Source organism: Simochromis diagramma, unplaced genomic scaffold (genome assembly GCF_900408965.1).
Source record: "Simochromis diagramma unplaced genomic scaffold, fSimDia1.1 OVJJ01000717.1, whole genome shotgun sequence".
Lineage (NCBI taxonomy): Eukaryota > Metazoa > Chordata > Actinopteri > Cichliformes > Cichlidae > Simochromis > Simochromis diagramma.
Genome location: NW_024387503.1, coordinates 889,415 through 916,393, shown reverse-complemented (window position 1 = coordinate 916,393; position 26,979 = coordinate 889,415). Strand labels below are relative to the sequence as shown.

The window sequence follows — 26,979 nt, the reverse complement described above, 5'->3', positions numbered from 1 at the left end:
AGAGAGAACAGCAGGTAGCCATAAGCCTCTCTAATCTCTATGTCCTTCCAAATGCCAGTGTTGCCGGGTAGCCTACATCCTCACCAGATATTACCGGAGTGAAGTGCTCTACCTGGAGTGCACTGTAGGTGAGGAGGGGGTGAGAGAGAGAGATATACAGATAGAATAAAGGAAAGAGAGAGAACGAGAGAGTTTGACAGACGGATGAGATGAAGCCGATAAGAAAGCAGGAATGCGGCCTGCAGAAAGGCCGATAAGTTAAAGTACGGTCTGCCTACTTTTCATGCATGTTGACACACACGCCCACCCACTGTGAGTGTTTAACATATGAGTTACCAAAGCTGCAGTGGAAAGTGGAAGCGAGCCCATTAACACGTGCATAATTAATACATGTAGAAAGCAAGAGGAAAGAGCAACAATGAGGAGAATATAAAAGAATATCACCTAAATAAAGGTAGATAAATAAAAAAAAGAAGTGTAGCATTTACTCATCCCAATGACACCAGCTGTATCTCACGCTCCTAGCTGCACTCTAATGCTGTTTGGCCCATTTTAGCCCAAAATAACTCTCACTGCCACTATAAATAATCCCTTGTAGTATCAATAAGCATTGTGGTAAAATTCGAGGCACAAAGCTAGCCATGTCAAGACAACTTCAGAGCAAAGATAACTATGAGTCAGATACATTTACAGCTGTACAGGTCCATCAGTAAGGCTGCACTTATTTGGATGGGTGTTTCATCTGTTTCATAGGAATTCTGTCATAAACCAGAGGATTGGAAACTTTTCTGTATATATTATATGTAACACTTTACATAATTGGAGAAATTGTGTCTAACGTTGTCGTTAGCGACAAAAAGGTTCCTGCTTCAAACTTCCTGGTCAGCCGAGACCTTCCTGTGTGTTGCTTGTATGTCCTTGCAGGTTCCTCCCACAGTCCACAGACATGCATTTCAAGTTAACCCCAGGTGTAATCACGCTGATAATGTGGAAGTCTAAAATCTCACAAAAAAACTGTATGTATCAAATATGGCGTTAATGATCTATGAACATTTTTATAGATTTTATATTTATGAGTTTGTTTTAGTAATGGTGTTTGTAGCATCTTACATATTGTAATTGTAATAATAAATAAATAAATTAATCAAGAAAAATACAGAGATGTATAGATAAATAGACATTTGACTGTTGATCCATGGCACCCAACACTAATGTCCACATGTAAGACATTCACTGTATTTTAAAAGCAAAGAGACTCCAGCGTGCAGTCTCTGTAGTTGCACCACTCAAACAAAAAACAGAAGAAATTGGTCAGAAGTCTGAAAACCTGGTAATTTTTGAGGACGCACAGCTTGAGTAAAATCCAAGACCTTAGTAGACAGCTGCATGGATTAAAACTGCAGCTGATGCAGGTCAGAGCTAGAGCTGGTAAGGTCATGCTACTGCAGTAACAAATATCACCATCATCGTGCTCAGGAGATGGAGAGATAAATGCTTAAGTGATGGTTTGCGTGATGAGCTCTTAACTCCCATAATTCACTTAGAAGTCATAAACTAAGAGTCCCTCTGAGCAAGTAGACATCTGCCTGCTCGTAGATTACAAAACTGCCATGTAAGTGAACGTCCGCTCTAAAAATAGGGCTTTTATTTCATTAATCCCCAGAGAGGTGGGCTTTTTGGAAATGTTGCCTTTTGACTTGATATAAAAATATCCTGAGCTTCGCAGACTCAAATGCAACTGCAACAGGATCATTTTCCATTTCGGGCTGGTTCAATAACTCCAGGTTACTGACTCTGGTGTCATTCTCTTGAAGACACAGCATTATAGCACATTCTGGCCCAATGCAAAGAGAAAATCCTTAGCAGACTGTGAGCAAGCATTTAATTCTTTTATAGCATACTGGGAGGCATACGCTAAACTGACCAACAATAAAACCAACACTTAATCTCATCTTGTGATTTATCATCATAATGTTGATCACCTGCCACATGTTTAAAAACTACTAAAACTGTCTTTAATCTTTTTATGTTGTCACTATTTATCTACTCTGATAACAGAGCAGGATCCAAGTCCACCTCTCACAGTATAACAGGTGCTATGAGGGTGGAGGCAAGAATAGAAGCTGGCACGCCAAGGGAATAACAACGGAAGGTATATGGCTGAAGCAATCCTTGCTGCGAAACATCACTTGCAGCGACTGATAATCTGAGGGCTAAGCTGCTTATGTTGGAAAACAAACATTACTAGATGCCACCCAGCTGGTGGTGGAGCAAGAGCTTGGTCAAAACCTGGACCCCAGAGTGAAAAGCACACGGCCGTGTGTCCAGAGCTCTGCTTCACTGCAAGTAAACAAAGATATTCAAGAAAAAATAATCAAAACACATCTGAGAGGAATGTGTTGTGTAGCCATGTAACCACATCAGTGGTTTACAGTCACAAAACAAAAACTATTCACAGACTCCTTTAAACAGGAAGAAATGTGTTTTAACCACACACCAACAGCAGTTTTAACTAGAAGCTGTTATTATCTCAACTTTTCATCTATCTGGGGGGGGGGGTTACCATGCCACCCACTGGAGCCACTTCCTCCAATAAGCCTCCACAGTTTGTCTATGGTCTTGCCCCCTCCGTGACACAAACACAGGTTTAAATCAGCCGGGGTGACAGTCATCTTACGTGTGTCCAACATAGTTTCTAACTGCCAAGGAAAGTCCAAACCACCGAGCAACCTCAAAGCTGCCAAATCCTCAATTCTACTCTCTCTGCGTGTCACACAGAAGCTATTCAAGGAACAAACTAAAGGATGTCAGGTCAGCACTCCAGCCATTTGGTGGCGATTGTTTCTCAGAGCAGATAAAGATACACTGTTTGCAATAAGTTAGCTGTCCAGTGAAGGCAGGAGCTACAAAGTGAAATTTTAATCAGAAGTAATCAGTGTTGTGGCTGAAAGCAATGGCCTGGTCCATTTAAAACTGCACAGTCAATAAAAACAGGTCTGCTGGAGTTCCCAAAATTACTGGATTTGCTCAAAAACTGCACAAATTTGAAACACGAGCTTTCAAAGATGTGCGACTAATGCCTCATCCATTCAGTGTTAACGGCTTCTGGGAATCCATTTGAAAAGGTAGGATGCACCAGCTTTGACTAAAACCCAGAGTGCTTCTTTGCAAAACAGGGGTTAAAAAGTCAGAAAACACACCAAACTCTTCTCCATCACCGTGAGGAACAGGAGGCAGTTTCCTCCACCTCTGCCTCCTGTTAGTCATTTGTCCACTCACCCCCTCTATGATCCCTTTCAGAGTAATGAAGCAAGGCCTCCAGATGACCCAGACCTAAAATGAAGCAGCAGAGACCTACACTAAGCTCAGTAATAAATAGGAGGCTGTACAGAGTTCTTCACAGCAAACAGAAACACATGAAGATACTTCCCCATCTTAAAAGAGAAAAGCTGGTAAAACCTGACTTTTCTTTCAAGATAAAAGCTGGCAGGAATTCAGCTTTCATATATTATACAAAAACTATAAAATTGTTCTTGGTTAACCACAGAGTATATTTCCTTAAAAGTCCTGTGATACATACAATTATGTAACAACTAGCACAGAAAGCATTCGACAAACCAGCAAAACTCAATATGGAGACTGTAGGCAATGAAGCATGACTTTATCAGCTAAGCTCTGCTATGTTTCTTTGCCTCATCAGGTGAAACTCTACACTGTTCCCACATTGAACAATGAAATGTGAGAACATCTGTCAAGCGTGCGCGTGTGTGCACGTGTGTCTAACAACATCATTATCAATTCATCGTGACAATGCATGTTGAGAGACAAGCTGGGAAAACTAGCCTGCTGAGAGAACCGGATCATCACCAATAAGACAGGAAAGGATTTAGATGTGCGGCTGTACACTAAATCACTTTCCCCTCACGTTCATAATTTAACACAAGCCCGGTGCATAAACACCCAATCTTTATAACAAACTGTTAGGACACATCCTACATCTGGTAGATGAACTTTCATGATACAAGAATAAATCAATTCACAATAATGCTAATTGTGTTTATACAAAGCCTTGATCCCAAACTGCAATTCCCACTGTGAGGAAGAGACTGAGAATCGTTCCATAATGTTTGAGGTCATCCAGCCTCAACTTTAAATTTAGTAAACTTACTGAACACGTTGTGTGTGGAGCGGAGTTGACAAGAGGCAGGTGAAGTGAAATACCATTAATGGAGTTGGCGACAACATGCAAGTGCAGTAAAAGCTTCCAAACAAGCGTTACAACAAGCATACTGAGAGTGAAAGTGAGTGAATGCAGGAGGGGGAGAGAATGAGAAATATGGTCTCCATCTGAGCTATTTGGTTGTATCGACACAGTTTACACTAAAACAAATAAACAGACAAAAAGCTGTTGGTGTAGCTGGAATTAAATACGTCCATGCTGCTGTCACTTTGCTACATTAGCTCTCTTGCTAGCAGCCAATGTGCTGCTGCTGATGTGTCTCATGTGACAAGACTTAACAGTGATATCTGAGGCAATTTTTCATCTCAGAGTCAAATCAATATCCAATACAGTTATTAGATCACTATCACCTATTGACTTTTTGGTCAGTATCTTCTCCCCCTTAACGGGCAGACCAATCTCAACGAAACTTTGCACGAACATCGTCACACATACAGCGATTAATAATGTTTACATCTTAAAAAAACATCCATAATAAATCCCAATTGTTCTTATTTTCATCTTCATCATCCCCCTGTGAATGCGATATTGCATGCTCTGTTTGTGTTTCCCATGTCACATTCAGCGTACATTGCCATTGATAACTTAACAAAATTTGAATCACAGCTGGAATTTTCTTCATGTCGCCATTAAATACAGAATAAAAAATTTTAAAAACTCTTGCATCCTGGTAAAAACTACCGATAGGAAGGGTTTCTGCTGTTATTATATAAATATTGCTAATATTATCTTAAAATAGCAAGCTGTTCCACCCTTTTCTGTGTTAACCACTTCAGCCACGATGAACTGTCATATTTCAATATGTAGTTTCCAAACGTGGACATCCAGTCACAGTTCATTTTAAGAAGATTAAAATCATTTTATTTGCTGAAAATCCTAGCTTTTTATGCCCGCTTGCAGTCCCAATCAAAAGTTTAAGACCACTTGAAAAATGGTAGACAGTAGATCCCCTACGTGCGGCCGTCTTCACCACTTGCAGAAATGTTCCCACACCTCATGGAAATGCTTGCGTCAAGCATGCCGCAACAAATTTTTGAAGTGATCAACAATAACGGTGCAGCTACTCATTACTGAGTTCATGTTTGGAACTTTGATTTCTGTTTTGGGGGGTTTACAGGGTTTTTTGAGGTGTGGTCCTAAACTTTTGATCAGCTGTAAAAGAGCCTGCTTCAGTTTAAGCGTTGTTTTCAATAAATTGCATGCTCAAAAAAATGTTTTGTCTCACTCTCATTTCTTCTTGTTGAATGTTGAAGCTCTACTTGGAACCTTGTTAAGTTCCCACCATGCTAAATATGAATATTTGCCATTTTTCCAAAAAAAATGGGAAACTTTGGATCCGGACTGTAATTCATTTAGACTAAAAAGGCATGCAGGTAAAATGTACCTTGGAGACTGTGACGGATGTCGTTAACCTGGAGACAACATAGCCCACAAGTTCAGTACACTAAGATTGTGTTTGGTTGTCCCTAAATGGTGGATACAGAACCAGAAAACATGACATGTCGTACACAGCAGTAACCCTGCTGAGGTTGACTCTGCTTTATTTCATACCAGATGGAGAAAGTCTGATCGAGCAGATGGACAAAGGTGGTGAGATGGTGTGTGGGAAGCTTTGGTGGCAGAAAATACTGTATTACACCAAAGCTGCTCCTCTGGGGGCAGCAAAACAACTGTCAGCCAGGCTGCCACGATCAGGGTAGTACCACCAGGGCAACAAGCAACTCGCTCTTAGTATAACGTGGAAAATGAAAATGTACTGTAGACAGACAACACAAAAACAAAAACAAACAAAAAAAAACTCACCTACAATGCTACTGTGTGTGCCACCACGTGAGTCCAATCCTTCCAGCAGATCACGTTTTCAAAACGATATCATCACCAAGGCATCAGACATGAGCAGATGGCACAGATCTATAGAATCAATTGTGCTGTGTCATAAAATATCCACGAGCAGAAGCTTAACCTTGGAGACTGCAAATGCAGCTTTTTCTACTGCAGGGCGGCGTCTCACACAGACACTGGCTGTGAGAATGGGAGTATCACCATAGCTATCCCCTGGCAGAGTGACAGCAGCCATAATGGAGTGTCAGCAATCAGCACCTTCCAAATTACCAACACACACAGGTCAACCTGCGGTTTAATACAGCATGTGTGCATGAGGGTGAGTGCATGGGGGCGCCAAGGCTTACTGTCTCACTAAATCTTTGCTCTGATGTCTCAGGCTGATAGAGACCATCACAGATTTTGGTTGTGATAGTTGGGAGTTTCCTACAGATTTACATTTTTGCTTAGCTGGTGACGGCATTACTTTAGAGCAGATGAAGCACTACCATCCTGGAGCGACCAGCTTTGGTCCATGAAGGTGGAGTTCAGGTACTTCTTACAATGGAACAAGATGTTTTTTGCAGATGAATGATACTAAGTGCAGACAGAATAACGACCTGAAATGGCCTGAAAGCCGGTTTCTAGTCATAAAACGAGACTAACTGCAAAAATAAAAGTATCCAAGAATGTATCATCGCATATGGCAATGGTCCTCCAGATGGATTAAAAAAAACAAAAAACGTAGTAACATGATTTGCCACTTTACTTGGGCAGGCCCATCAAAGTTAAGTCAATGTGTGGGAAAACACTGGTTTTGTAAATTAATTTAGATTTCATGTATAAGGTGATGTGAGATATAAATGTAGTAGGCACAACAATGTAGATCAGGGGTCTCAAACTCGCAACCCAGGGGTCACTTGCAGCCCACATCATCCCTGCTTGTGGCCTGCATGTTGGCGTGAATGCACTTTGGCCCTTGAAGTTACTTTTTTTGTTAGGAGGATTTGTTTGTTGTTGAGTACAATGCTAAAATAAGTTCTTTAAAAAGCAAAAAATGATTTAATATGAGGGCAATATGAGCAGGAAGCACACACATGTTGAGATTGGCTGTGTTAGTTCAGTGAGAGAGTTATTTATAAAGAAAACAACTTTCACTAGCAGTCATAAAACTAAAGTGTACATTTTCTGCATTTTTATGTTGTCAAATACAAACAAAATGATAGCAGAACTGCTGCCACGTGTCTGGCCAGAAAGAGAGTACCAATTTATTTATTTAGTAATTCAACGAAAGGCTTCAGTTAGTTAGGACGAGAAAAAAAATCTCAACAACTATTTGGCTCTACAAAACATTTGATTCATTAGACTCAAGATCAGACATGATGTATCAGTTGATGTTGAATCAATTCACATGTGCCTGTGCAGGTTTAGCAGAAACGTTTTTTTGGGGGGGGGGGGGGGGGGGGGGGGGGGATAGTAACATGCTTTAGGCAATAGCCGAACAATGCCAAATTAAATATATTTCTAGAAACCATGACCTCTAATTTTTGTATCACCTCATATTGTCGAGAGCTTTTAATCTGCGGAACGGAAACCACAGACCGCCATGTATTTCAACATAAGCCTCTGTTTGCAATGACTGTCTTGCTGCTGGTACTTCAGAACTGAATGAGAACAAAACCAAAACCGGGCGAGTTCTTACATGCAATTATGGGCTAGACTCAAAGACATTGTTGGGATTAAGGAGATAGACAAACAGGGTATTCACATAGAATTTAGCTTCTAGTGCTGGGAAAGTGAGAGAATTCACCTGAGGCAGTGAACAGGGGAAACAGATCGGTGCAGCAGTGCATCAGCTGAAGTCAGGGTGGTAGATCAGAAGGCCTGCTAGCACATTCCTCGACATTCATGTTATGCAGTACGGGAAAATATTAGACTGATAAATGAAAAACAGCAGTGTTTATGACCTCTATTTTTCCTGGCAACGCAACAGATTTTGGCTTTGGTTACTGCAAATGAAAGAGGAGGTATAAGCAGGGAGAACAATGCCTCAATTGATTATCAGAGTGGTGCCCCAACTCTAAACATGACTCACCTCATTTAAAACCACAAGTCTTTCAAAGACCAAACTCTAACATCATGTTCGGGGGACTTTGACTCTCTCACTGATGTGCTTGAACTAAATATTCAGACCATATATTCAGTGTTCCTGTGAGAATTAATCAGAAATAATCAGCTGCAGCTTCCTTCAGTGTCCTGTCACATCTATCAGACGGTGCTGAGCCGTCTGAGCTGAGAGACAATAATGATCCCTTTTGTCTACGACAGCCATTCTAAGTGCCTAAGCAGCACCTGTCAGCAGCTAATCAGGTACACAGAGAATCCAACACACATATCTCCATTAATTTCTCCCGTCTCCCAACCCTTTTCATCCCACTCTCTGAAGTGCTCTCATCCCCACACTCCTCCACATTCCACACACACAATGACGTACAGCCGGCACTTCCTCCTCCACTCTAGCAAAATGGGATCAGTTTCCATCGCAGCCTGGCTCCCATCGTCCTGTTGCTTTGTTAGTGAAATCGGAGCTGTGTGGATACAGGTTACTTAGTCTACAATTATAAAAGAAAAAAGTTCTCAAGCTTCAAAAAAAGCTTTACAAAAGGTTTCTACATGCTGTAAGCATGTTTTACTGTGAACTCAGAGAGGATTGTGTAATTAGGTGTAGGTCCTTTCTACCTTTCAGATTAAGTTACAAGGTTAGAGGGTTAAATAGAACTGAACATGTAAACACTTCTCCTGCCTGCTGAAGGGAATTCAACCTGTCTTGGCCTTAGTAATTAAACATGGTCTCTGTTCTAATCCATAGTTTTTCTTCCTTTGTGTTAATTCTTAGTTCTTGTCCTGCTTAGTTTTATGAGTGTTTTCTCAATGAGAAGGAAAACTGTAATTTGGTTACATCATTGGTCCCTCTCTTAGCTTATCCTTGTTTTATTTCCAAGGTTTGTTTTCCCGTTTGTGTTTTTAGTTCCCTTCTTTATTCCTTTTCTGTCCTTGATACTGTCTTGATTGAGTTCACTTGTGTCTGATTGGCCCTTTAACTGTTATGTGTAATAAGTGTGTTTTTTCTCAGTCTTTGTCAGTGCAATAGACCTCATTCACTAATGTGTGCATAGAAATGATGTTATTTTGCATAAAAAAATAAGTGCGTATACAAATTTACTGTCAGATTCATGAAATGCAAATGCATTAGTGAATCAGCATAATTCTAAACCAACAGGATAGTGCAATCAGCATTTTCATGTCTCCATTTAACTGTATGAGCAAACAGATTTACCTCAAGGTGAAGGAAAGAAAGTGGCAGTGATGTTGTAAGAGAGAAGCCTGTTAAGGCAAGACAGCAGGAGAAAGACCAACTGAAGAAATTTAGACAATAGTGTCCTAGGAGGAAGCCACAAAAGGAACCGCTTTCCAAAGCTTCCAAATAAAAAGCAAGCTCGGGCTCAGAGTCTGAGGAGGACAAGAAGGTCCAAGGTGGACAAGGGAGTAGGGGTGGGTTTTGATAATCGATTTATCGATTAAAATCGTTTCTAGCTCGGATAACGTGATATCGATTCATTAAAATCCTGAATCGATTTTTTAATATAAATTTATTTTGCCCGAAATGCCAGAATCTCAGGTGAAACCTCACAAAATGTCAACAACCACCAAACAGCTAAAACAGTGAATGAGAGCAGGAACACAATACTTCAACGCACAAGACTGCCGTTGTTTACAGCGCTGTCGGCCGCTGTTTTTTTCCTTTTACTTACTTCCGAAAAGAAAACCTAATTTCTGCTGTTCAATGGGCTACTGAACAAATTGAAACGGTAATGTTCATATGTTGATTAATGGTTTTCTTTCGTTTTTGATCTACTGCAGAATATTTTTATAAAATCCCAGGCCAGGAAAATCACCATCATCTTTTTCTGTGTTTTATCTTCAGCTACTTTGACACAAAGGCCTCTGCTGTGATGCTTACACCTTTGATAAAGTCTTGCGAGTGTCAGCTTCCTTTTTATAGATACAAAAATATGTAAATGTACTGATCTGAATTATAACATTTCTGACTGTCTGAGGCAAAATTTCCCAGATACAAATGGAATTGAATCGAATTGTGGATCGAATTGATTCGGGACCTTGTGAATCAGAATCAAATCGATTCTAGAAATCAGTGACGATACCCAGCCCTACAAGGGACACCTGATCTGTCAACCAAATAAGAGAAAGTTACTAAAAAACATCCATATTATGGGATATTCTGGACATCTGTGATAGTACGTGAGGACATTAAACAAGGTTGAAAGTCAGTTTTAATGAAAGATAAGATTCTTGTTGCACATGGTCTGAGGCAGTTTTAAATCAGTTTGTTGAATATGAACAAATTAAGGTGTGAAAATAACAATGAACTGCAGATTAAACTCAGATTTGTGCATATCGACTGTGAATGAGACCCACTGTGCTTTGTATAATTCCTGCTGTTGCTTCCTAATTAGATTCCTAATGTCTGATGTTTATAGTTTTAGGCCTGTGATTGCTTGGTCAAAGTATAACATTTCCTGTTGACCACCCAACTGCCAGTTTATTTTGTACCTGCATATTAGTTCTTTCTATGAACTTCATCAGAGATGTCTGACAGGTACCAGCGGTTATTCTGTTCAAAAATGCAACTAAAATTGTGTTGAGCTGTGCTGGTGTATGCTGCTTTTCAGCTTTTCCTCATTCAACACACAAACCTTGTATTAGTGAAACCACATTTTGGGCTTTACTGGGAAGTCATGCACAAGTAAGAAGGAAAACTACCCAGTTCAAGACCCCTGAGAATGCTAAATAAACAAATAAAATCAGTTTCCAACTAAAGCTGGTATCAGCTGGCACACACCAAAGAGAAAAAACAACCTTAAAACTTTACTTTGGATCCAACATATTCAAACCATCTAACCACATATTTCTCCAAGTGCAAATGGGAGTTGCTATCGCTGCAAACCTCTGACACATGTTGAATGTTTCTAGATAAAGTTTTTTCTTGGAAATAACCTCCTTTGGCTGAAAAAGTCCAGATAATGGAATAGTGGAGGAGTACCTGGCCGTTATCTTTGCTATAAACGCAAAGCTGAAAGAAGTTGCCTGGGTGGTGAACATGGCAGAACCTCACTGTATCGAGCTGAAACTTTTGTTTTAAAAATGAAAACCTAAAAAACCATTGACAGCCTCAGAGAGGCGGTGGACTGCTGAGTGCCACCAGTGATGATCCCTAGTTCTGTGGATGATGGCCAGGCTAGATGTTCTAATACCTCGTTACGCAACGAGCCATTCACTTCACCCATTCACACTCCCGTCTGTTCAAATCACATAGATGAACTAAAGCATTTTCTAAGCGTTATTAGGCTTCCCCAGCTTTAAAAGAACTGTTAGGGATGAAAGAGGATGTGTGTGAATCAATGGTGAAAGTCAAAAGCTTAATGATGTGGCAAAGGGCCTGCTTGGTGTCTGCACCCGGAATTTCCCACGTTTTATTGTGCAGAACAAGAGTGCACTACACAGAGTACACACTGCTGTCACAGATGTTATTGACAAGAAAAGAGCAAACTGATGAGTGACCTTTAACATGCAAGCAAATTTACCAAAGTGTGCACAATACACTTGGTGATGCATACACACAGTTACTCAAAAGCACTTTCACAGTTGCTTAGACACTCCTTAGTGTTTACTGATGTTGCTCTGCAGTCTAAATGCCAGCAGCTCTGTTGAAGCTTTGAAAACTCAGCTCTATCTAAGGTCTGGGAAAATGAAAAACGTGCAGTTTTCTAACTAAGATTCTGATTAGATATAAAACTTTGGAGTGTCATGTATCAAGCGAAGATACATGCAATAATGGGTTACAGGCAGCTGTAGCCAATCGCTGTGTACTAGGCCTCAACTACACTAAATGGAGTCACTGAACTGCTTTTCAAAACTGTGTTTGATGTTAGTGCCTAATGACTCTTTATTAGTGTAATAATTTGATAAATATTATGAGTTGTAGTGATGTTGTTACTGATGAATGTTACTTAGTCCTAATTGGCACCAATAGATGTCCTAATGTTTGTTTTAGTACACTTTACTGATGATAACTTCTACTAGGGGTGGGGGAAAAAATCGATACTGTGTAGTATCGTGATATTTTGTTTGCTAATAATGTATCGATACAGGGACAGCAGAAATCGATATTTTGTTACAAAAAAAGTTTTTGTGGACTGGAACATGCTCTGACTTCAGAGCATGTTGATCCTTTTTCTGATTCCTGAGATTCCTTCACTGTCCAAATGTGTTTAACTTTTTTTTTGGCAGCAATAAACATGACAGTTTACTTATTTTAATTTAAGACATGTTTTATTTTAATTAAGTTTAAAACTTTTTTATTTAATGTAAAATTATATTTTGTTTTAATTTACTTTCAAATTCTTCAGTTGCTGAATGGGCTGCATAGTTTTCATAAATTTCATAGTTCAGAATAGCTATAATTGTACCAGATGGTTGCATTCAGTTAAGTTGGACTAGACTGTAATACAAACCGTTCAGTTTGTCAACAATAAAACTGACTGAAATGAGAGACTGAGTGTGAGACTTTGATATTAGATAAAATGAATATTGATAAAGTTTACCGTTATGTACAGAATCTGAATTTCACAAAATATGTTTAAAAATTGCAATAATATCGTATCGTGCGTTAAGTATTGTGATAATATCGTATTGTGGGATGTACCAGACACACTGGACCCATTACAGTTTGCTTACCGTCCAAATCGTTCCACAGACGATGCCATCTCTCATCTCCTCCACACATCACTTACTCACTTGGACACTAAAAGGGGGAATTATGTTAAAATGCTCTTCATAGACTACAGCTCTGCATTTAACACCATAATTCCCTCCACACTCACCACCAAGCTGGAGCATCTGGGACTCAGCTCATCTATGTGTCAGTGGATCTCCAACTTCCTAGCTGGCAGACCACAGGCAGTAAGGATGGGTGGACATGTCTCAGCCTCCACCACTCTCAGCACTGGAGCCCCCCAGGGGTGTGTTCTGAGCCCCTTGCTGTACTCTTTGTACACATATGACTGTGTGGCCACTACCAGCTCCACCACCATCATCAAGTTTGCTGACGACACCGTCGTGGTGGGCCTGATCTCTGATAACAACGAGACGGCCTACCTGAAGGAGATTAGGAATCTGGAGAACTGGTGCCAGAGGAACAACCTCCTTCTAAACGTCAGTAAGACAAAGGAGCTGATAGTGGACTTCAGCACTAAGCAGGAGAGGAACTACCAGACCCCCGTCATCAACGAGTGTCCAGTGGAGAGAGTGGCCAGCTTCAAATACCTCGGGGTTCACATCACGCAGGATCTGTCATGGTCCTGTCACATCAACACCGTGGTGAAAAAGGCCCGTCAGCGTCTCTACCACCTCAGACGCTTGAGAGACTTCCAACTGCCCTCCAAGGTGCTCAGGAACTTTTACTCGTGCACCATAGAGAGCATCCTGACGGGAAACATCTTAACCTGGTTCGGGAACAGCACCATGCAGGACAGATGAGCTCTACAGAGGGTTGTGCGATCAGCTGAGCGCACCATCCGCTCCGAGCTCCCTGACCTGCACTCAATCTACAGCAGGTGGTGCTGGACCAAGGCCAGGAAGATCGTGAAGGACCTCAGCCATCCCAACAACGGACTGTTCTCTCTGTTGAGGTCAGGAAAGCGATTCCACTCCCTGAAGACCAACACAGAGAGACTGAGGAGGAGCTTCTTCCCGCAGGCGATACGGTCTCTCAATCACACCACCACACAGTACTGACCCACACATATGGTTCTTACACACACACTGGACATTCTGGACATTGTTTTCACTTCATCACTTAATCACTTTAAGCATATTTGCACTGCACAAGACATAATGTGGATTGCACAACACTGGACATTATATTCTTCATTTCCAGTTAATACTTGTACAGCTGCTGTTATTGTGTATATATTTATTTATATTTCTTCATACATTCTTATATAGTTCTATATTGTGTATTTTGTTGTACAGTTATTTTATTTTCAACTTTAATTTATATATTTTATCTTATTCTTTCCCAGTTAAATTTACCCTTCATTCTAATTTGTGTTGTACAGTTATTTCATTTTTAACCTTAATTTATATTTTATTCCTTCCTAGTTAAATTTACCCTTTTTAATTTTTTCATATTTATTTCCTATCTTATTCATAGCCTTTTTTTGTTTTCTTTAGGTCACGAGCAGTTGTCTAAGCATTTCACTACATATCGTACTGTGTATGACTGTGTATGTGACAAATAAAATTTGAATTTGAATTTGTATGGTGATTCCCACCTCTAACTTCTACCATCTGGTCCAAATAAGGTAAGATCAGGTTAGAGCAGGGCGATATGACCAAAAATATTTATCACGATATACATTTGAAAATTTGCGATAACGATATAACTGACGATATAATTGACACTAGACAAAATACTTTATAACTCCTCAACTTTATTGGTGCAAAAAAAAACCCATCAATGTATTTTCACTTAAACAAGCAGCTTTTTTATGTGCATTAAAGTTATATAAAAAATTTGCAGTGCAAATGCAAATTCCTTGCTGACAGTTTAACCAAAAGGCGTTTCCAGTGGAAACTGGCCGACATATCCTCAGCATAACCATGTATAATATCCACAAAACTTAAAAAGCGGTTATACACACACAATACGGTAATATTATGTTGAAGCACAGTATGTATCACTCCGTGAGGCACCTGCCTACAATAGCCGTAATGCTCCGACAATCCATCAAGCTGTGCGGGTTCGTAGATTAGCAAAGTTGTACTAAAACATTTGACAGATTTTCCAGCGCCGTGTACCACATAAAATCGTTTCGAGGTCAGTAAACACGACCAGAATTCATACATAAGGCACACGGGATTATAAGGGGCACTGTCGATTTTCAGAAATATCAAAGGATCGATTTTAAGTGTGCCGTATTTTCCAAAAAAAACATGGTAATAACGACGCCCTGCTAGCATGCTCTACCAAAAATAGTGCTTTGTTGTGTATCTGATGGACGAAAGCTAAACCAGTTCCACACCACTGAAGTTGCAGCATTTTTACAAACCAATTCTGGTTCATCAGTTTCATTTAACGATCCGCTTTCGCTCTCCTCATTCTGCGTCGCCGCCATGTGGGTATGTAAACAAAGGCACTGTGCATGTGCATTTTACCAATGTTCTATCGCAATATTTCATTTTCCTATCATTGCCCAACATTACACCGGTATGATATAGCCCAGCCCTAGATCTGGTTCCAAAAAACCAGCAGCGATAATACTAAGCTGCTGTGAGTCTCTTAACCAGGAGGTGATGTCATAGTAGTTCCTGTCATTTTTTATATCGACTCTATGGTCTACACACCTCTCCTCTATCAGTAGCTACTGCTTTCTGTTCCCTTAATACAGTTTTCAGCACCATTAGGAACTTGTATGAACTTCTCCAGTTAAGGACATAAAGAAAGGAAATAAACAAAAGTGGTGTAAGTAACAACATACTGAAATATCACAGGTCATAGCATTTTTTCACACTGCAGTTTGGTCTTTTGAAGTCGAAGCATAGTCAGCTGGATGTGGTTACAACGTTCACACATTCGAGTGCTGTTAGCGTCAGAACCTAGCCCTCGCTGAAACCACTGAAAGTGTAGTCAAAACCAGTAAAACTAAAACAATCCTTTCCAGCATCTGTCTCACAGGTTTCTCGTGTGATGGGGTGTCTACTGAAATACATTAAAGGTACTAATGAAGGAGGACACATGTCTAGGTTGTTGTGAAAAGATTTCTTTGATACTTAAGATGGATATCAATAAGATTTTAACTGATAGCAGTGCCATTACTGATTTTGCCTATAGGTCAGAGAAAGGGACGTCAATTGGATTCAACAAAATACGCTTAAAATGAACAGTTCATCTGTTTAACTAATCAGATAAAGACAATTTTTTGTCACTTTTTAACAATTTTAGAGACAAAGTTTTAGGTGATTTGTATCTCAATTTAAAAACGCGAACTTTCATCTGTTTAAACATTTTGGAAGCTTAACTTCCAAAGTTCCCTTCTCTGCCAGCATCTGGAGGTCATCAAGAGAAAGGAAGGACGATTTTTTTCATTCTTGATCAAATACCAACTCTATAGTCCAGTCTATTCATAGAGATCAAGTTACAGCTTCATATTTATTTGTCAACACCAAAAAATTGCATCACTAAATGAAGTTTAAGGGAAAATCTTTTCCTCCACACTGGCCTTGACCTTTGGGACGACAGATTAATAAGTGGCCAAAACATCTCCAGTAAATTCTTTTGTTCTCCTTTAACAGCTACTTCACATAAACCTAACTGAGAACTAAAGCAGCTTTTCTTATATGCATATCATAGTCTTGTCTTGTCAACTGCTTCTGAGAATCTTGGGTTGAGGTGTATTGTTGGTAAATGTATCCCTGGCAGATTCCCTTATGATGTTTTGGAGATTTAACACCACTGTCCTCCTGTATTAAAAAAGAAAGAAAGAAAGAAGCAAGCTGTTCTACAGTGGCTCACTGGCACACAATACTCCTCTGTTCACTGGATGCCAAATGGTCCAGTCATCACCCCTCATGCCACCCCAACCCCTCTTTCACTGTCTCTCAGGATTTTTCTCTGTCTTTCCCTGTGACAGAAGCTGCTGCTGATGGTCAGTCAGATTAGCTGAAGAGGCAACTCGAAAACAGACAAATAAAGAGCTGCTTTGTGTCCCTCTGGTGCCAACGACCCCGGAAATAAGAGAGGAAACTGAGTGGACAGAGAAAGAGCCATTATAATGACCAACTGTTAAAGGTTGGGTTTGCAGGGAAAACCAGCAGTACCTGGGTCAGTACGATGTCCAATTATATGCTTTTATTTTAATGTGTATTTCATGTTGTCGCAGAGGTTCTCAAATAATGGATCAAGCACAGTGAATCTTGAAACTATAGAAAAACTAGAGATTTTTCACTTGTTCCACTGGCAGATTTTTTCACTTGCCTCTGACAAAGGACACTAAACTCCATTAGGCAGTCACTGGGTGGTGGGAATTATTAAAGACTGTAATTAATAAGAAAATATGTGAGGGGGGAATTTTAGCTGACTGCTAGCATGAAAAAAAAACCTTTAAAATGGAGGCAAACTTTTCTGTATGCATTCAGATAGAAAACTAATACTAACAATGCCAAGCATCCCTCCTTAAAGAAACCTGGCCTTTCAAAAGAGCATGCAATCTGATTGGGAGGTCACAAATCTACTCACTACCTTAATACCACTGTGCTGCTATACAAGCACTTCTGAATAGAAAGCTGAAATACAGAAACAAGTTAAGGAGATCTCAAGTGATGTAGTATAATATCAATCAAAACTCTCTGAACAAGTTTCATTATCATAAAGCAACCATGTGACCCAAACCCTATCCCCACACTGCACATCTATTCAAACTCTATTCAAATCTAAATAGACTAACAGCTGCATTATGGTGCCGCCAGAGAGAGTCAACTGCACCAACACACGGTGCTCCATGAACACCATACGCCTGCTGTTATCAACTGACAATCCAAAGCAAACTATAAATATCATACTTTGATTTCACCAGAGCAAAAAAAAAAAAAGAAAATACAGTCAAAGGTTACTCAGCAATTAGTGGTGAGCTAAGTTAGCGGTGCTTTGATATGAGGGTTCTGTGTCACAGGCGGCAGGGAGTGCTTACAGCTGTTTACATTTTAGGATGGTTCCCAAAAAAAAACCCAAAAAACCAACCTCATTTCAGCTGGTGGAAATGTTAGGCTGAGGCAGTCATTCCTGCTGGTTTGAATCATGTATGCAATGTGAAGGCAGTTTAGGTTCAATGTGGCAAAACCTGTTTAGATAACAGCAGCATGAAACAACAATGTATTAGTATTAGAAAACAAAGGGACATGGGTCAAATTTACCAAACAACACTGCAGAAAACAACAGAAGCATACAAAGTCACAAGAAACATGCTGTACATGCAGGAAGCTACAGTTCATATCAGCCCAGAACAGTCATTAAAACACTGTAGCAGTCACAGCTGTAGTCACATAAGCTCAGTGCGAAATAATTTAGTTTTTCCAAGTCCTACTGTGGTGCGTATAACATGTAGGTTTTCCTATTGACTATTCACTTGTGTAATCCTTATATTGAGAAAGAATTAGGGTTATTTTCTCTCCAGGTCTCACCAAACCTTCTCTCACAAAAAAGACTAACAGAGCTCAGAGCGTAGCACACTGCCCTGCTGGTTTAAATAGTTTATAATCCCTTTGTCCCTTTGTCTGCCATCATTTAGACTGAATAGCCTTTATCATGTGGGTCATCAAAGAGTGAAGATTGCATAGTTAATAGTCCTATTAGACTCTTGTGAAGGGTTTATTCACAGTCGAATTGCCCTAATTGTGTTCAATGAGCAACAAGGGAGTAGACACACACAGAGTGGGGCTCGTGGGCTAAAGATGAATGAATGAATGCCTGTCCGATACAGGCACACACAAACACACACACAGAAGCCTGAGAACATGCTTTCCAGCTCAGAGACAAAAACATGCATTCACACACACACACACACACACACACACACACACACACACACACACACACACACACACACACGCACACACACAGACCTCCAAAGATTTACATGTACTGGCGTGTAGTTGAGATTGCTACCCCTGCAGCCAGAAGTAGGTGGCAGGAGACATCAGCAACAAGTGTGGAGAACTACAGCTCACACTACTTGAGACACCCCACACACAAAAGAGGGGGGATGTACCCGTGAAAAACAGCATTGCTTTCTGGAAAGGGTCCCTGCCAACTGACAAAAAACAGGCAACAGGAGAAAAAGAAGAGAAAAAACCTCTTAGCCTAATCAGCACCATTCTGGAGGTCTGTGCAAGATGCCACCCACAGTCACAGAGAGCATACCCAAGTACTAAGTCCCCTGCCACTCATCACATCAATGATAACAATGCAGCAAGGTCAAGAAGGTGAAGACATCTTGAGTGACATCAGTAAATGAAACATGCTTTACTTAAATGCACCGATCCACTACAGAATGAATAGCTTTAGATCTAGCAGGCCAATAGCAGCCCACATCAATGGATACCCTAACTCATTCCCTTCTTCAAGTCAATTGGTGAAGCACATACAGGTCATGCAATTGAAACTGTTATTTTAGCCTTTCCACAACTGCTGCAGTCTGCAAACTTCTTTGCAACCCATCTCACCTCATGCTGTTTAATATAAATGATCAGCGGCTAAGAAAACAAGAGCAGTTGTAGTGGAACTCAGATTCCTTGCCAGAAAGCCCAAGGTAGCAGAAAAAAGGAAATACATTAACATTAAGTTCACTTAATCTCTTTATTTTGTGTCCTTGCTCTACAGGACCCTTCACCATGTAAAAAAAAGAAGGCAATGTTTTAGGAAAAGAAGTCATGTTCGCTTGTGTTATCTGTTTTATCTGATGCTCTCACAGCAGCAAGCAAGGAAGACTGTGCTGACATCAGTGTGTTATGTGCGTGTTGCATCATAAATGGTGTTACATTACCCTTACATTAATTAAATCAAATGCTCAAGTTACTGTCAAGTTGCTGTTAGAGGTAAAGGCGAGCAAGGAAATCATGGGTCACAGGACAAATGTTTGGTAACTAAGTGCTCCAAACACTCTAAATATCATGGCCATTAATACAGCAGTGGTGAACGTCACTGACAGTTGACGAAGAGCTTGTCATGCTGATGGAGTAAACTTGAAGCCTTCAGGTCAAATAGCAAAAACAAAAGTCTTCCTATTCAGATCCACAAAAGTCATTAAGTTCACATTTAAAGAGAGTTACATAAACTGCATTATTTAACTAAACCACCAACAAGCGCACAGTTTAGGCTGTTTTAGTTCTATTTGCCCCGAGCGCACTGAATAATTCATGGCGCTGCCATAAGCGGAACAGGCATAGTAACACTAAGCAGGGGCCACGCATGGAAAACTCTCATCAATAAAACACCGTTTGACAAATAAGCCTGACATCAGTTAAGGGTACCCTCTTCTGCCTCTAGCCCTCACTGACTGCACACAAGTTCTTACAGACATGCATCATGTCTTTACATGACTGTGCGACATTGTCTTTGAACTAATTATAAAAGAAAACCATGCATATAGAGTTTACTGTACATATTCCTATTAGCGCAAAGGCTTTAAATGTAAATCAAATTAGGTTAGAGATGTAGCTGAACACGTGCATGTCTTAATTGCCTATGACCTAAATGAGAAGAAAACAGCATCCCACAACAAGATATCACTTTCCTACTAATCATGTTTAGACCTTTACACAGTAGCACATGGCTTGACATTCTCCCTTAGGGTTTAGGGTCTAACTTATTTTCACTAAGTGCTGTCATTCATTCAGTCTCTCTGTTTTCTCCATCAAAAAATGGGCCGCAGTGAGTAAGGAGGGCTGCATGCCTGCACAGTGAGCGCAGCGTTTCATGTACACAGGCTGGAATGTGACGCAGTTGACCGTCGGTGTCTGATAGCTGGCATCTGCTAGGTGGGCTAATTCCACCGCAGCACAGCAGAGGCTTAGGTGGTACTGAGAGAAACTCTACACCTCTGCAAGGCAGGCAGGGGCATGAGAACACAGCATCACTAATGCTCATCAACCATGACCCCTGCCAGGGACCCTGACGAGCACATCAGTTTAATGTATCCATCTGGGATTGGCAGAGCGGCAGAAGGCTCACAAGTCCACTGCAAACTCAGAGATTACAGAAAGATGGTCACTATAGACAGACAGTAGGACTGATGGATAAATAGATGGATGGATGAATGGTGTAATGAAAGAATGGCTGGGGTGGGTAGATGGATGGATGGATGAACGAATGAATGAATGAATGAATGAATGAATGAATGAATGAATGAATGAATGGAGAGACTGATGTGTCATTGGATAGCCTGTTCTCAGTATGCATGATGCTTGGATCATTACAACAACAGCAGTGATGAAGTAAGAACAGACTGAGTCAGAGAGGATCACTTCCACTGATGTCAGAATTGTTGATCTAGTTCTGGGAAGCTAGCTTTAACAATCTCATCACTTCTCAGCTGTCAATTTCACAACATGGGTTGCAACATGTGCGATCATGGAAAATGTGCTATATAAGACCCTTGACAAATCTACATGCGAGGTGTAAAAATATTTTGATCAGTCTGGCTTCAGACTGTATAAATGGATTAAGCTAGTGAAACAGCATACTTGTATTCATATTTCATATGATGCCAAGTTTAGCAAATGGCCAGCTGTAAAGTAGGTTTGCCACAAGGCAGTGCTCGAAGACCTGAGCAAAGAGAACACAGCGCTTGATGAAGAGGAAGTACTGCTGAAACACAATGACTTTTAAAAGAGTCCACAATAACACCATGTCTTTCTCATGATTCTGTGGATTTTTTAGTCTTGTGCTTCACTTCAGTGCCAGAGGAGCTGCACACTGTACTCCAAACATTCACAATTAGCAGACACCTGCCTACTGCTTGAATTAGACTTAATTTATTACCTTTCATATTAAATATAAGCAATTCTTGGAGGTGTTTAAGAAGAAAACATTTGTGAAACACTTATTTAATAAACTTATTTTCCCAGCGTTTCTCTTCCAAGTCAAATGCTTACAGCTGTGCTTAGACTGGTGTATGAGCACAGCTGCTCAGACTTCCTTCTCCCGTGACACCAGGCTTCTGCTCGGGGGATGCTGAGATGTTTCCAAGCCAGCTGAGAGACAAAGTATATCCCGACTCTGCCCAAGGGTCTTTTTCCTCTTTGGCCATGTCTGAAACACCTCACACGCTGACCTTGTGATTCTATCTCAGATGGGAAGCTTGTCAGCCTTGCCTTCGCAAATGACGCCGTACGACAAGGGTGACGCAGCATCCACTGGTGAGAGCTAGATTTTGGTGTCATTTTAGCCTGTCGTGCACCTCTCAGTTTTTGTAAGCAGATGTAGGTTCTGCAGCTGCTTTTACTAACATTTTATTGCTCCACGAGTACAGAAGCTTGTGGATTCACAGATTATACAGAGGACGATATTGCAATAGTTTGAAAAAAATGAGACTTCTGCTTCCAGTTTTAACTTATTCTCATTGTACAGCAGCGCTGATGTGAAGGTTTTGTCTGAGTAGTGACACCTAGTGTTCAGGAAAATACTGCAGAAAGTAACCACGCCCTCAGTGCTGGTAGAACTGCTATAGAAATGTGGCGACACGCATGTCGCAACACAGCCTAACAACACAGCCTAACAACAGGTATAACAGGTGTGAGTCCAGGCAGGCATAAGTGTTTTTCAGTTGCTACCATTAGCTCATGGGCAGAGATAAAGCTCAGAAATTAAACTGACCAATCAAATTGACAGTTTTGCCTCTAGGCTCAGCTCTCTCCTCATAAAATCTGAATAGATGATGCAGATGCTTCACCAATCCATCTGTCCACTCTTTCCCCCACTTGTGAACAAGATTCCGGGATACTTAAAAACCTGCAGCATTAACAACAGTCCCAGTACCCCATTCTCCTGAAGCATCTCCCACAGGACACCCAAGAGAGTCATAGATACATGACAGACATAGAGTGGTCAGGCAAACTCCAATGAACTGTCTTCACACAAGGCAATTTCCCATGACTCTGAGAGCTGATAGTAATCCAAACTAATGCTTGGATTAAGAGTCTTAAACCACTGTATCCCACCCACCCTTAAGCCCCAAGAAAATAGCCTCCCTGCTGACAAGCAGTTCCGAACCAAATCTCAGCTTTGTCTCCGGCCGTGGGCACAGTACTGAGCTGCTGATAGGTTTCTCATCAACACAGACCAGGCTGGTGTAGGGACAGGAAGCGTTTGTCTCTGTCAGCAGGTTGCCAGGGTGAATTCTGGGAGTTAAGCCTTCTATGCATAGCATTCTCAGTTCCCACATCTCCCTCCCCCAGCTCAGTGACCATCCACGCCAGGAACAAAACCCTGAGAATGCGAGCTATGCAGAGCTGCAGCTCGGAGACACCTGTTCAGGCAACCACCACGGGTCAAACTCTCCTACACGGAGCCTCGTCTGAGTCACAGCATTTGACCCCACCCTAACCTCCGCTGCTCCCATATACACACTCCAGAGAACTATGTGCACAAAAAACAAAAGAAAATCATCTGGCAGCAGGGATTTGCACAGTCAATTTCCAGGATGCAAACATTTGTACCTTGACCCCTTCAATCATCACTAAGAGTCCCTGAACCCACTAACCATGACAAACCTGATTTAATGAAACCCTCTGTCATGATGCCCGACTGCTGACCTCACAAACAAGCTGGAGTAATGAACTTGACTAAAATACTTACAAAGTCTCCTGAGAGACTTTTCCTGCCCATTTGGAATGCAGACTAAAGGCCTCCTACCTTTTTCTAGACAAGATTTGAAAAAAAAAAAAAAAAAAAAGCTGGGTTATTCCCAGTGAGAGCATAATAGGTGGCCAAAAAACTGTAGATTAAACCACACAGAGGAATGTCAGCTCTTCAGAAAGTCCCCTCAGTGGCAGTGAACCATGAGGAAAAGAAGGTCATCCTCTTACTGTCTTTTTTTTCCCTTTTCACTCTCAGCCAAAGCACCACAAATGTGGTAAAAGGATACGAACAAAATCACTACTGAGTGATGGGACACAGTTCAGGCACTTTACCTGCCAGCAAGCAGTGAGAGGTTTATTCGAAATTAAGTCACCTAGACATTGATTTAAATTTGGAAAACCCTTGAATTCAATGGGATGTTTGCCAGTGAAGTCCAGCTTTCTTTTTAATGAACTGTTTCCTCCAAACATCACTGCACTTCCTCTTTTACATGAGAGCCACATTTGGAGTCAGTGGTTATGCAGAATTTAACTTTCAAGGGACTCAGAGGAATAAGAGGAATTGAAAACAACAGCTTAATTCGGCAAATTATACTGGTGTCTTGGGTCCCTTTGACTTTTGGCCACTTCAAGAAACCCATTATAGGAAGATACTTTCACTTCTGGACTATCAGGCACTCTTAAGTAAAGATGCACAAAGGGTGTGAGCTATAATTATATGAAGGCATAGCAATAAGGATTATGAAGGAATTGTGTGAGACAAAACACACATACACCTGCTCGATCATGATTATGCACATTCAAAATATGCAAAACCAGTGGCTGAACTGGGAGGCGGTGGCAGCTGGCCAAGTGCTGAGTCTCCCGGTGTGGCAGCCCAGTCAGAGGCTTGGCGATGTCAGCCAGTGTCAAGCTCCGTGTCACCATACTTGACTTCGCAGGGCACAAGGGCTCTGTATTCCCTCTGTGCACACTACAAGGCGTGGATAGAGGGAGAAGGAGCTTTACGTTGTAGGTGTGTGTGCTTGTGGAAAGGTTGTCTTTATGCTTGGTTTGTGTGTATTTTACCAGGCTGGACTACCTGTGTCGTGTCATTAGGTTGTACGTGTAGCCGTGCATGTTGCTATCACTAATAACAACTTATCACTGTCATTTCGAAACATTGTTGTGGGCCCTGCAACGCAGCTGCGTTCACTTCCCCGCGGAAACCCCACACAAGAAAAGCCGTCAGGTGAAATTGTATTTACTAAAAAGGCGATATTAGGAATGAATTTCACATTTCACTGCGCATATAATATCGACAGAAGGGGACGAGGTTAACATTTCCTTCGAATTAATCAATTTTACCGTGTAAAATTTGGCACAAGTCCCAGGTGGTTACTTTTATATTTTGTAGGTTGGTAACAACAGAAGTTCGCTGTTAGGTTAGCGCATACAAAGCAGCTCCACCTCTATTACACTGTTACACGGCTAGTCTCGCTACCTATAGCCTTACGCTTTTCCCCCATGGAACCACTGCAATATTCACGGCAGCTTTTATTTTAAATACAAATATATTAGTTTGTTTTCATTGTTCTGACAGCTGTGAGGATAAATAACGTGATGGTTCTACTCACTCGGAGTTCGGAGTTGAATGGCCACGGTGTAGCTACTCCACTGGTTCTTTCGAGGACAAAACTTTTCACTGGTTTTGTTTCCCACTTTTAAAACCGTCTGTTCTTTCCTTTGTAGACCCTTAACTCATCCCCGCTCTCTGCGGTGTGTGCTGAGCTTTCAAAACGTTACGCCTCGGCAGACGGTGCCACTCTCCAAGAATCGTAAAGTGCTCTGTCAAGGGGCTGACTTGGAAGCGGTTTGTATATTTAGACACAGCGTTAGCGGGAGGGCGTGCAACAACACAGAGCTGCTCTGAGATCTGTGCCGCGCGGAGCTTTCACCACCCAGGCAACCCCATCCGCTCGTTCATTGGTCAGTGCTCTATCGAGGTGTGTCCAGAGATTCATTCTACATTTTAATTGGCTTGTTTTCGTTGTCCGTCATCCGCAAACGCCTTGTAAACTTGCCTTTCCGTAGTAAGCAAGGAGGCACAATTACAATTAAAAATCAGGTAGCTGAGGAAATATGTTTATGGACACATTGATGGGAAATTTACAGAAGTGCGTCCAAAGCAAAGGTTATGTGTGCCGGTTTAATCATAAGGAGTGAAGTAATTCATTTTCATTTATCGACAAGTATCATAGTAGGACTTTTTTGTTTTGTTTTTTCTATTTTAAAAAAAAAGCTGAAAAAAACGAAACTAGAAAATCAAAACCCATAAGAATCTAGTGTTCAGGTGAGTTTTTGTACCTTTCCTACTAGAGCCATAAAACTGGTGTGATATCTCCCCCTATCGGTCATATTAAGATAGAAAGCAACAAGTTGCCCAATGAAGGGCCAGAAGTTATTTGATTTAATTCTGCTTTATTCCTAAAACAAATAAACACATACGTAAATAAATATATTAATTAATTAATGCCATTTTAATATAGCTCAGAGACATCATACACATGGTCACACGCAACACTGGACGTGTGTGAAAAAGTTCCTGAAATATGCTAACAATAGAAACACCCCCTGTTTGTGGCCTCTTGTCCCCACATTAATTTGCACTGTGAGCCAAAATGCTTAACTGCAGCTTCTTTTGTCCTCGGGCTTGGGATATGATGTGGGCTGCATTGTCTGGGAACAATGGACTCCTGCAGCCCCCTTGTGACAGCTACTCACTCTGAAACTTTAATACAACCTGGTCAAACTCTGTGTTAGGAAATGGCTTCACGTAGTACGCGTTTATTATAGTCCATAACGATTCCTTTGGGGATTTATATATTTATGTTTGGATTAGTCTTTTTTTTTATCATTACTATATCCCTTTCATAAATTTTTGACAGACAGATTTTTTAAAAAGTCGACTGAAAGTAGAATAGTACAGTAATTAAAAAATGGCCCCTGTTTCATTTGTTAATCTGACAAAGGAAAGTCTGTCATTCAAAATCTTCCCAGTCGTTTGTGGTATACCATAAACCGTGTTTTAGGTAGTGCAGTTTTATTGATTGCTGACGCTTAGATGAAAATCACCTGCGATGTCAAAGTACAACCACTAGATGTCAGGAGAGAACAAGTCACTGGCAGTCTCAGATCTGTCAACATGATATTTATTCACAATCGTTTATTCAGTATGGAGGACCACAAGAGCCACGTGCATTAAATCAAAATTCTGGGTAGAAAATAGTAATTTCTCCGATGCAGCAACACAGATTCACGTTTTTGCAAGTTTTGAGGGGACTCCAGTCGCTTTGTGGCCCGGATGTTGCCATAGAAAGGGGGTGTGTGTAGTTGCAGCGGTTGCAGCTAGGTTGCCAGGTCTGTAAAAAAATTGTAGTTAATGT

At 40.9% G+C, this 26,979-nt stretch overlaps 1 protein-coding gene across 2 annotated transcripts in view; it reads right to left on the bottom strand.

Moving 5' to 3' along the window:
• mpp7a (membrane palmitoylated protein 7a) overlaps positions 1 to 25,417 on the bottom strand; it is a 62,999-nt gene extending 37,582 nt beyond the window's left edge. The window contains exon 1 of one of the 2 annotated variants that reach the window (XM_040018790.1): positions 25,171 to 25,417. The gene's annotated coding sequence lies outside the window, so the exon portion shown is untranslated. Of the gene's footprint in view, positions 1 to 6,043; positions 9,703 to 25,170 lie in introns of those variants that run through there. The other variant, XM_040018792.1, reaches the window with a different exon arrangement.
• Positions 25,418 to 26,979: the final 1,562 nt, after the last annotated feature.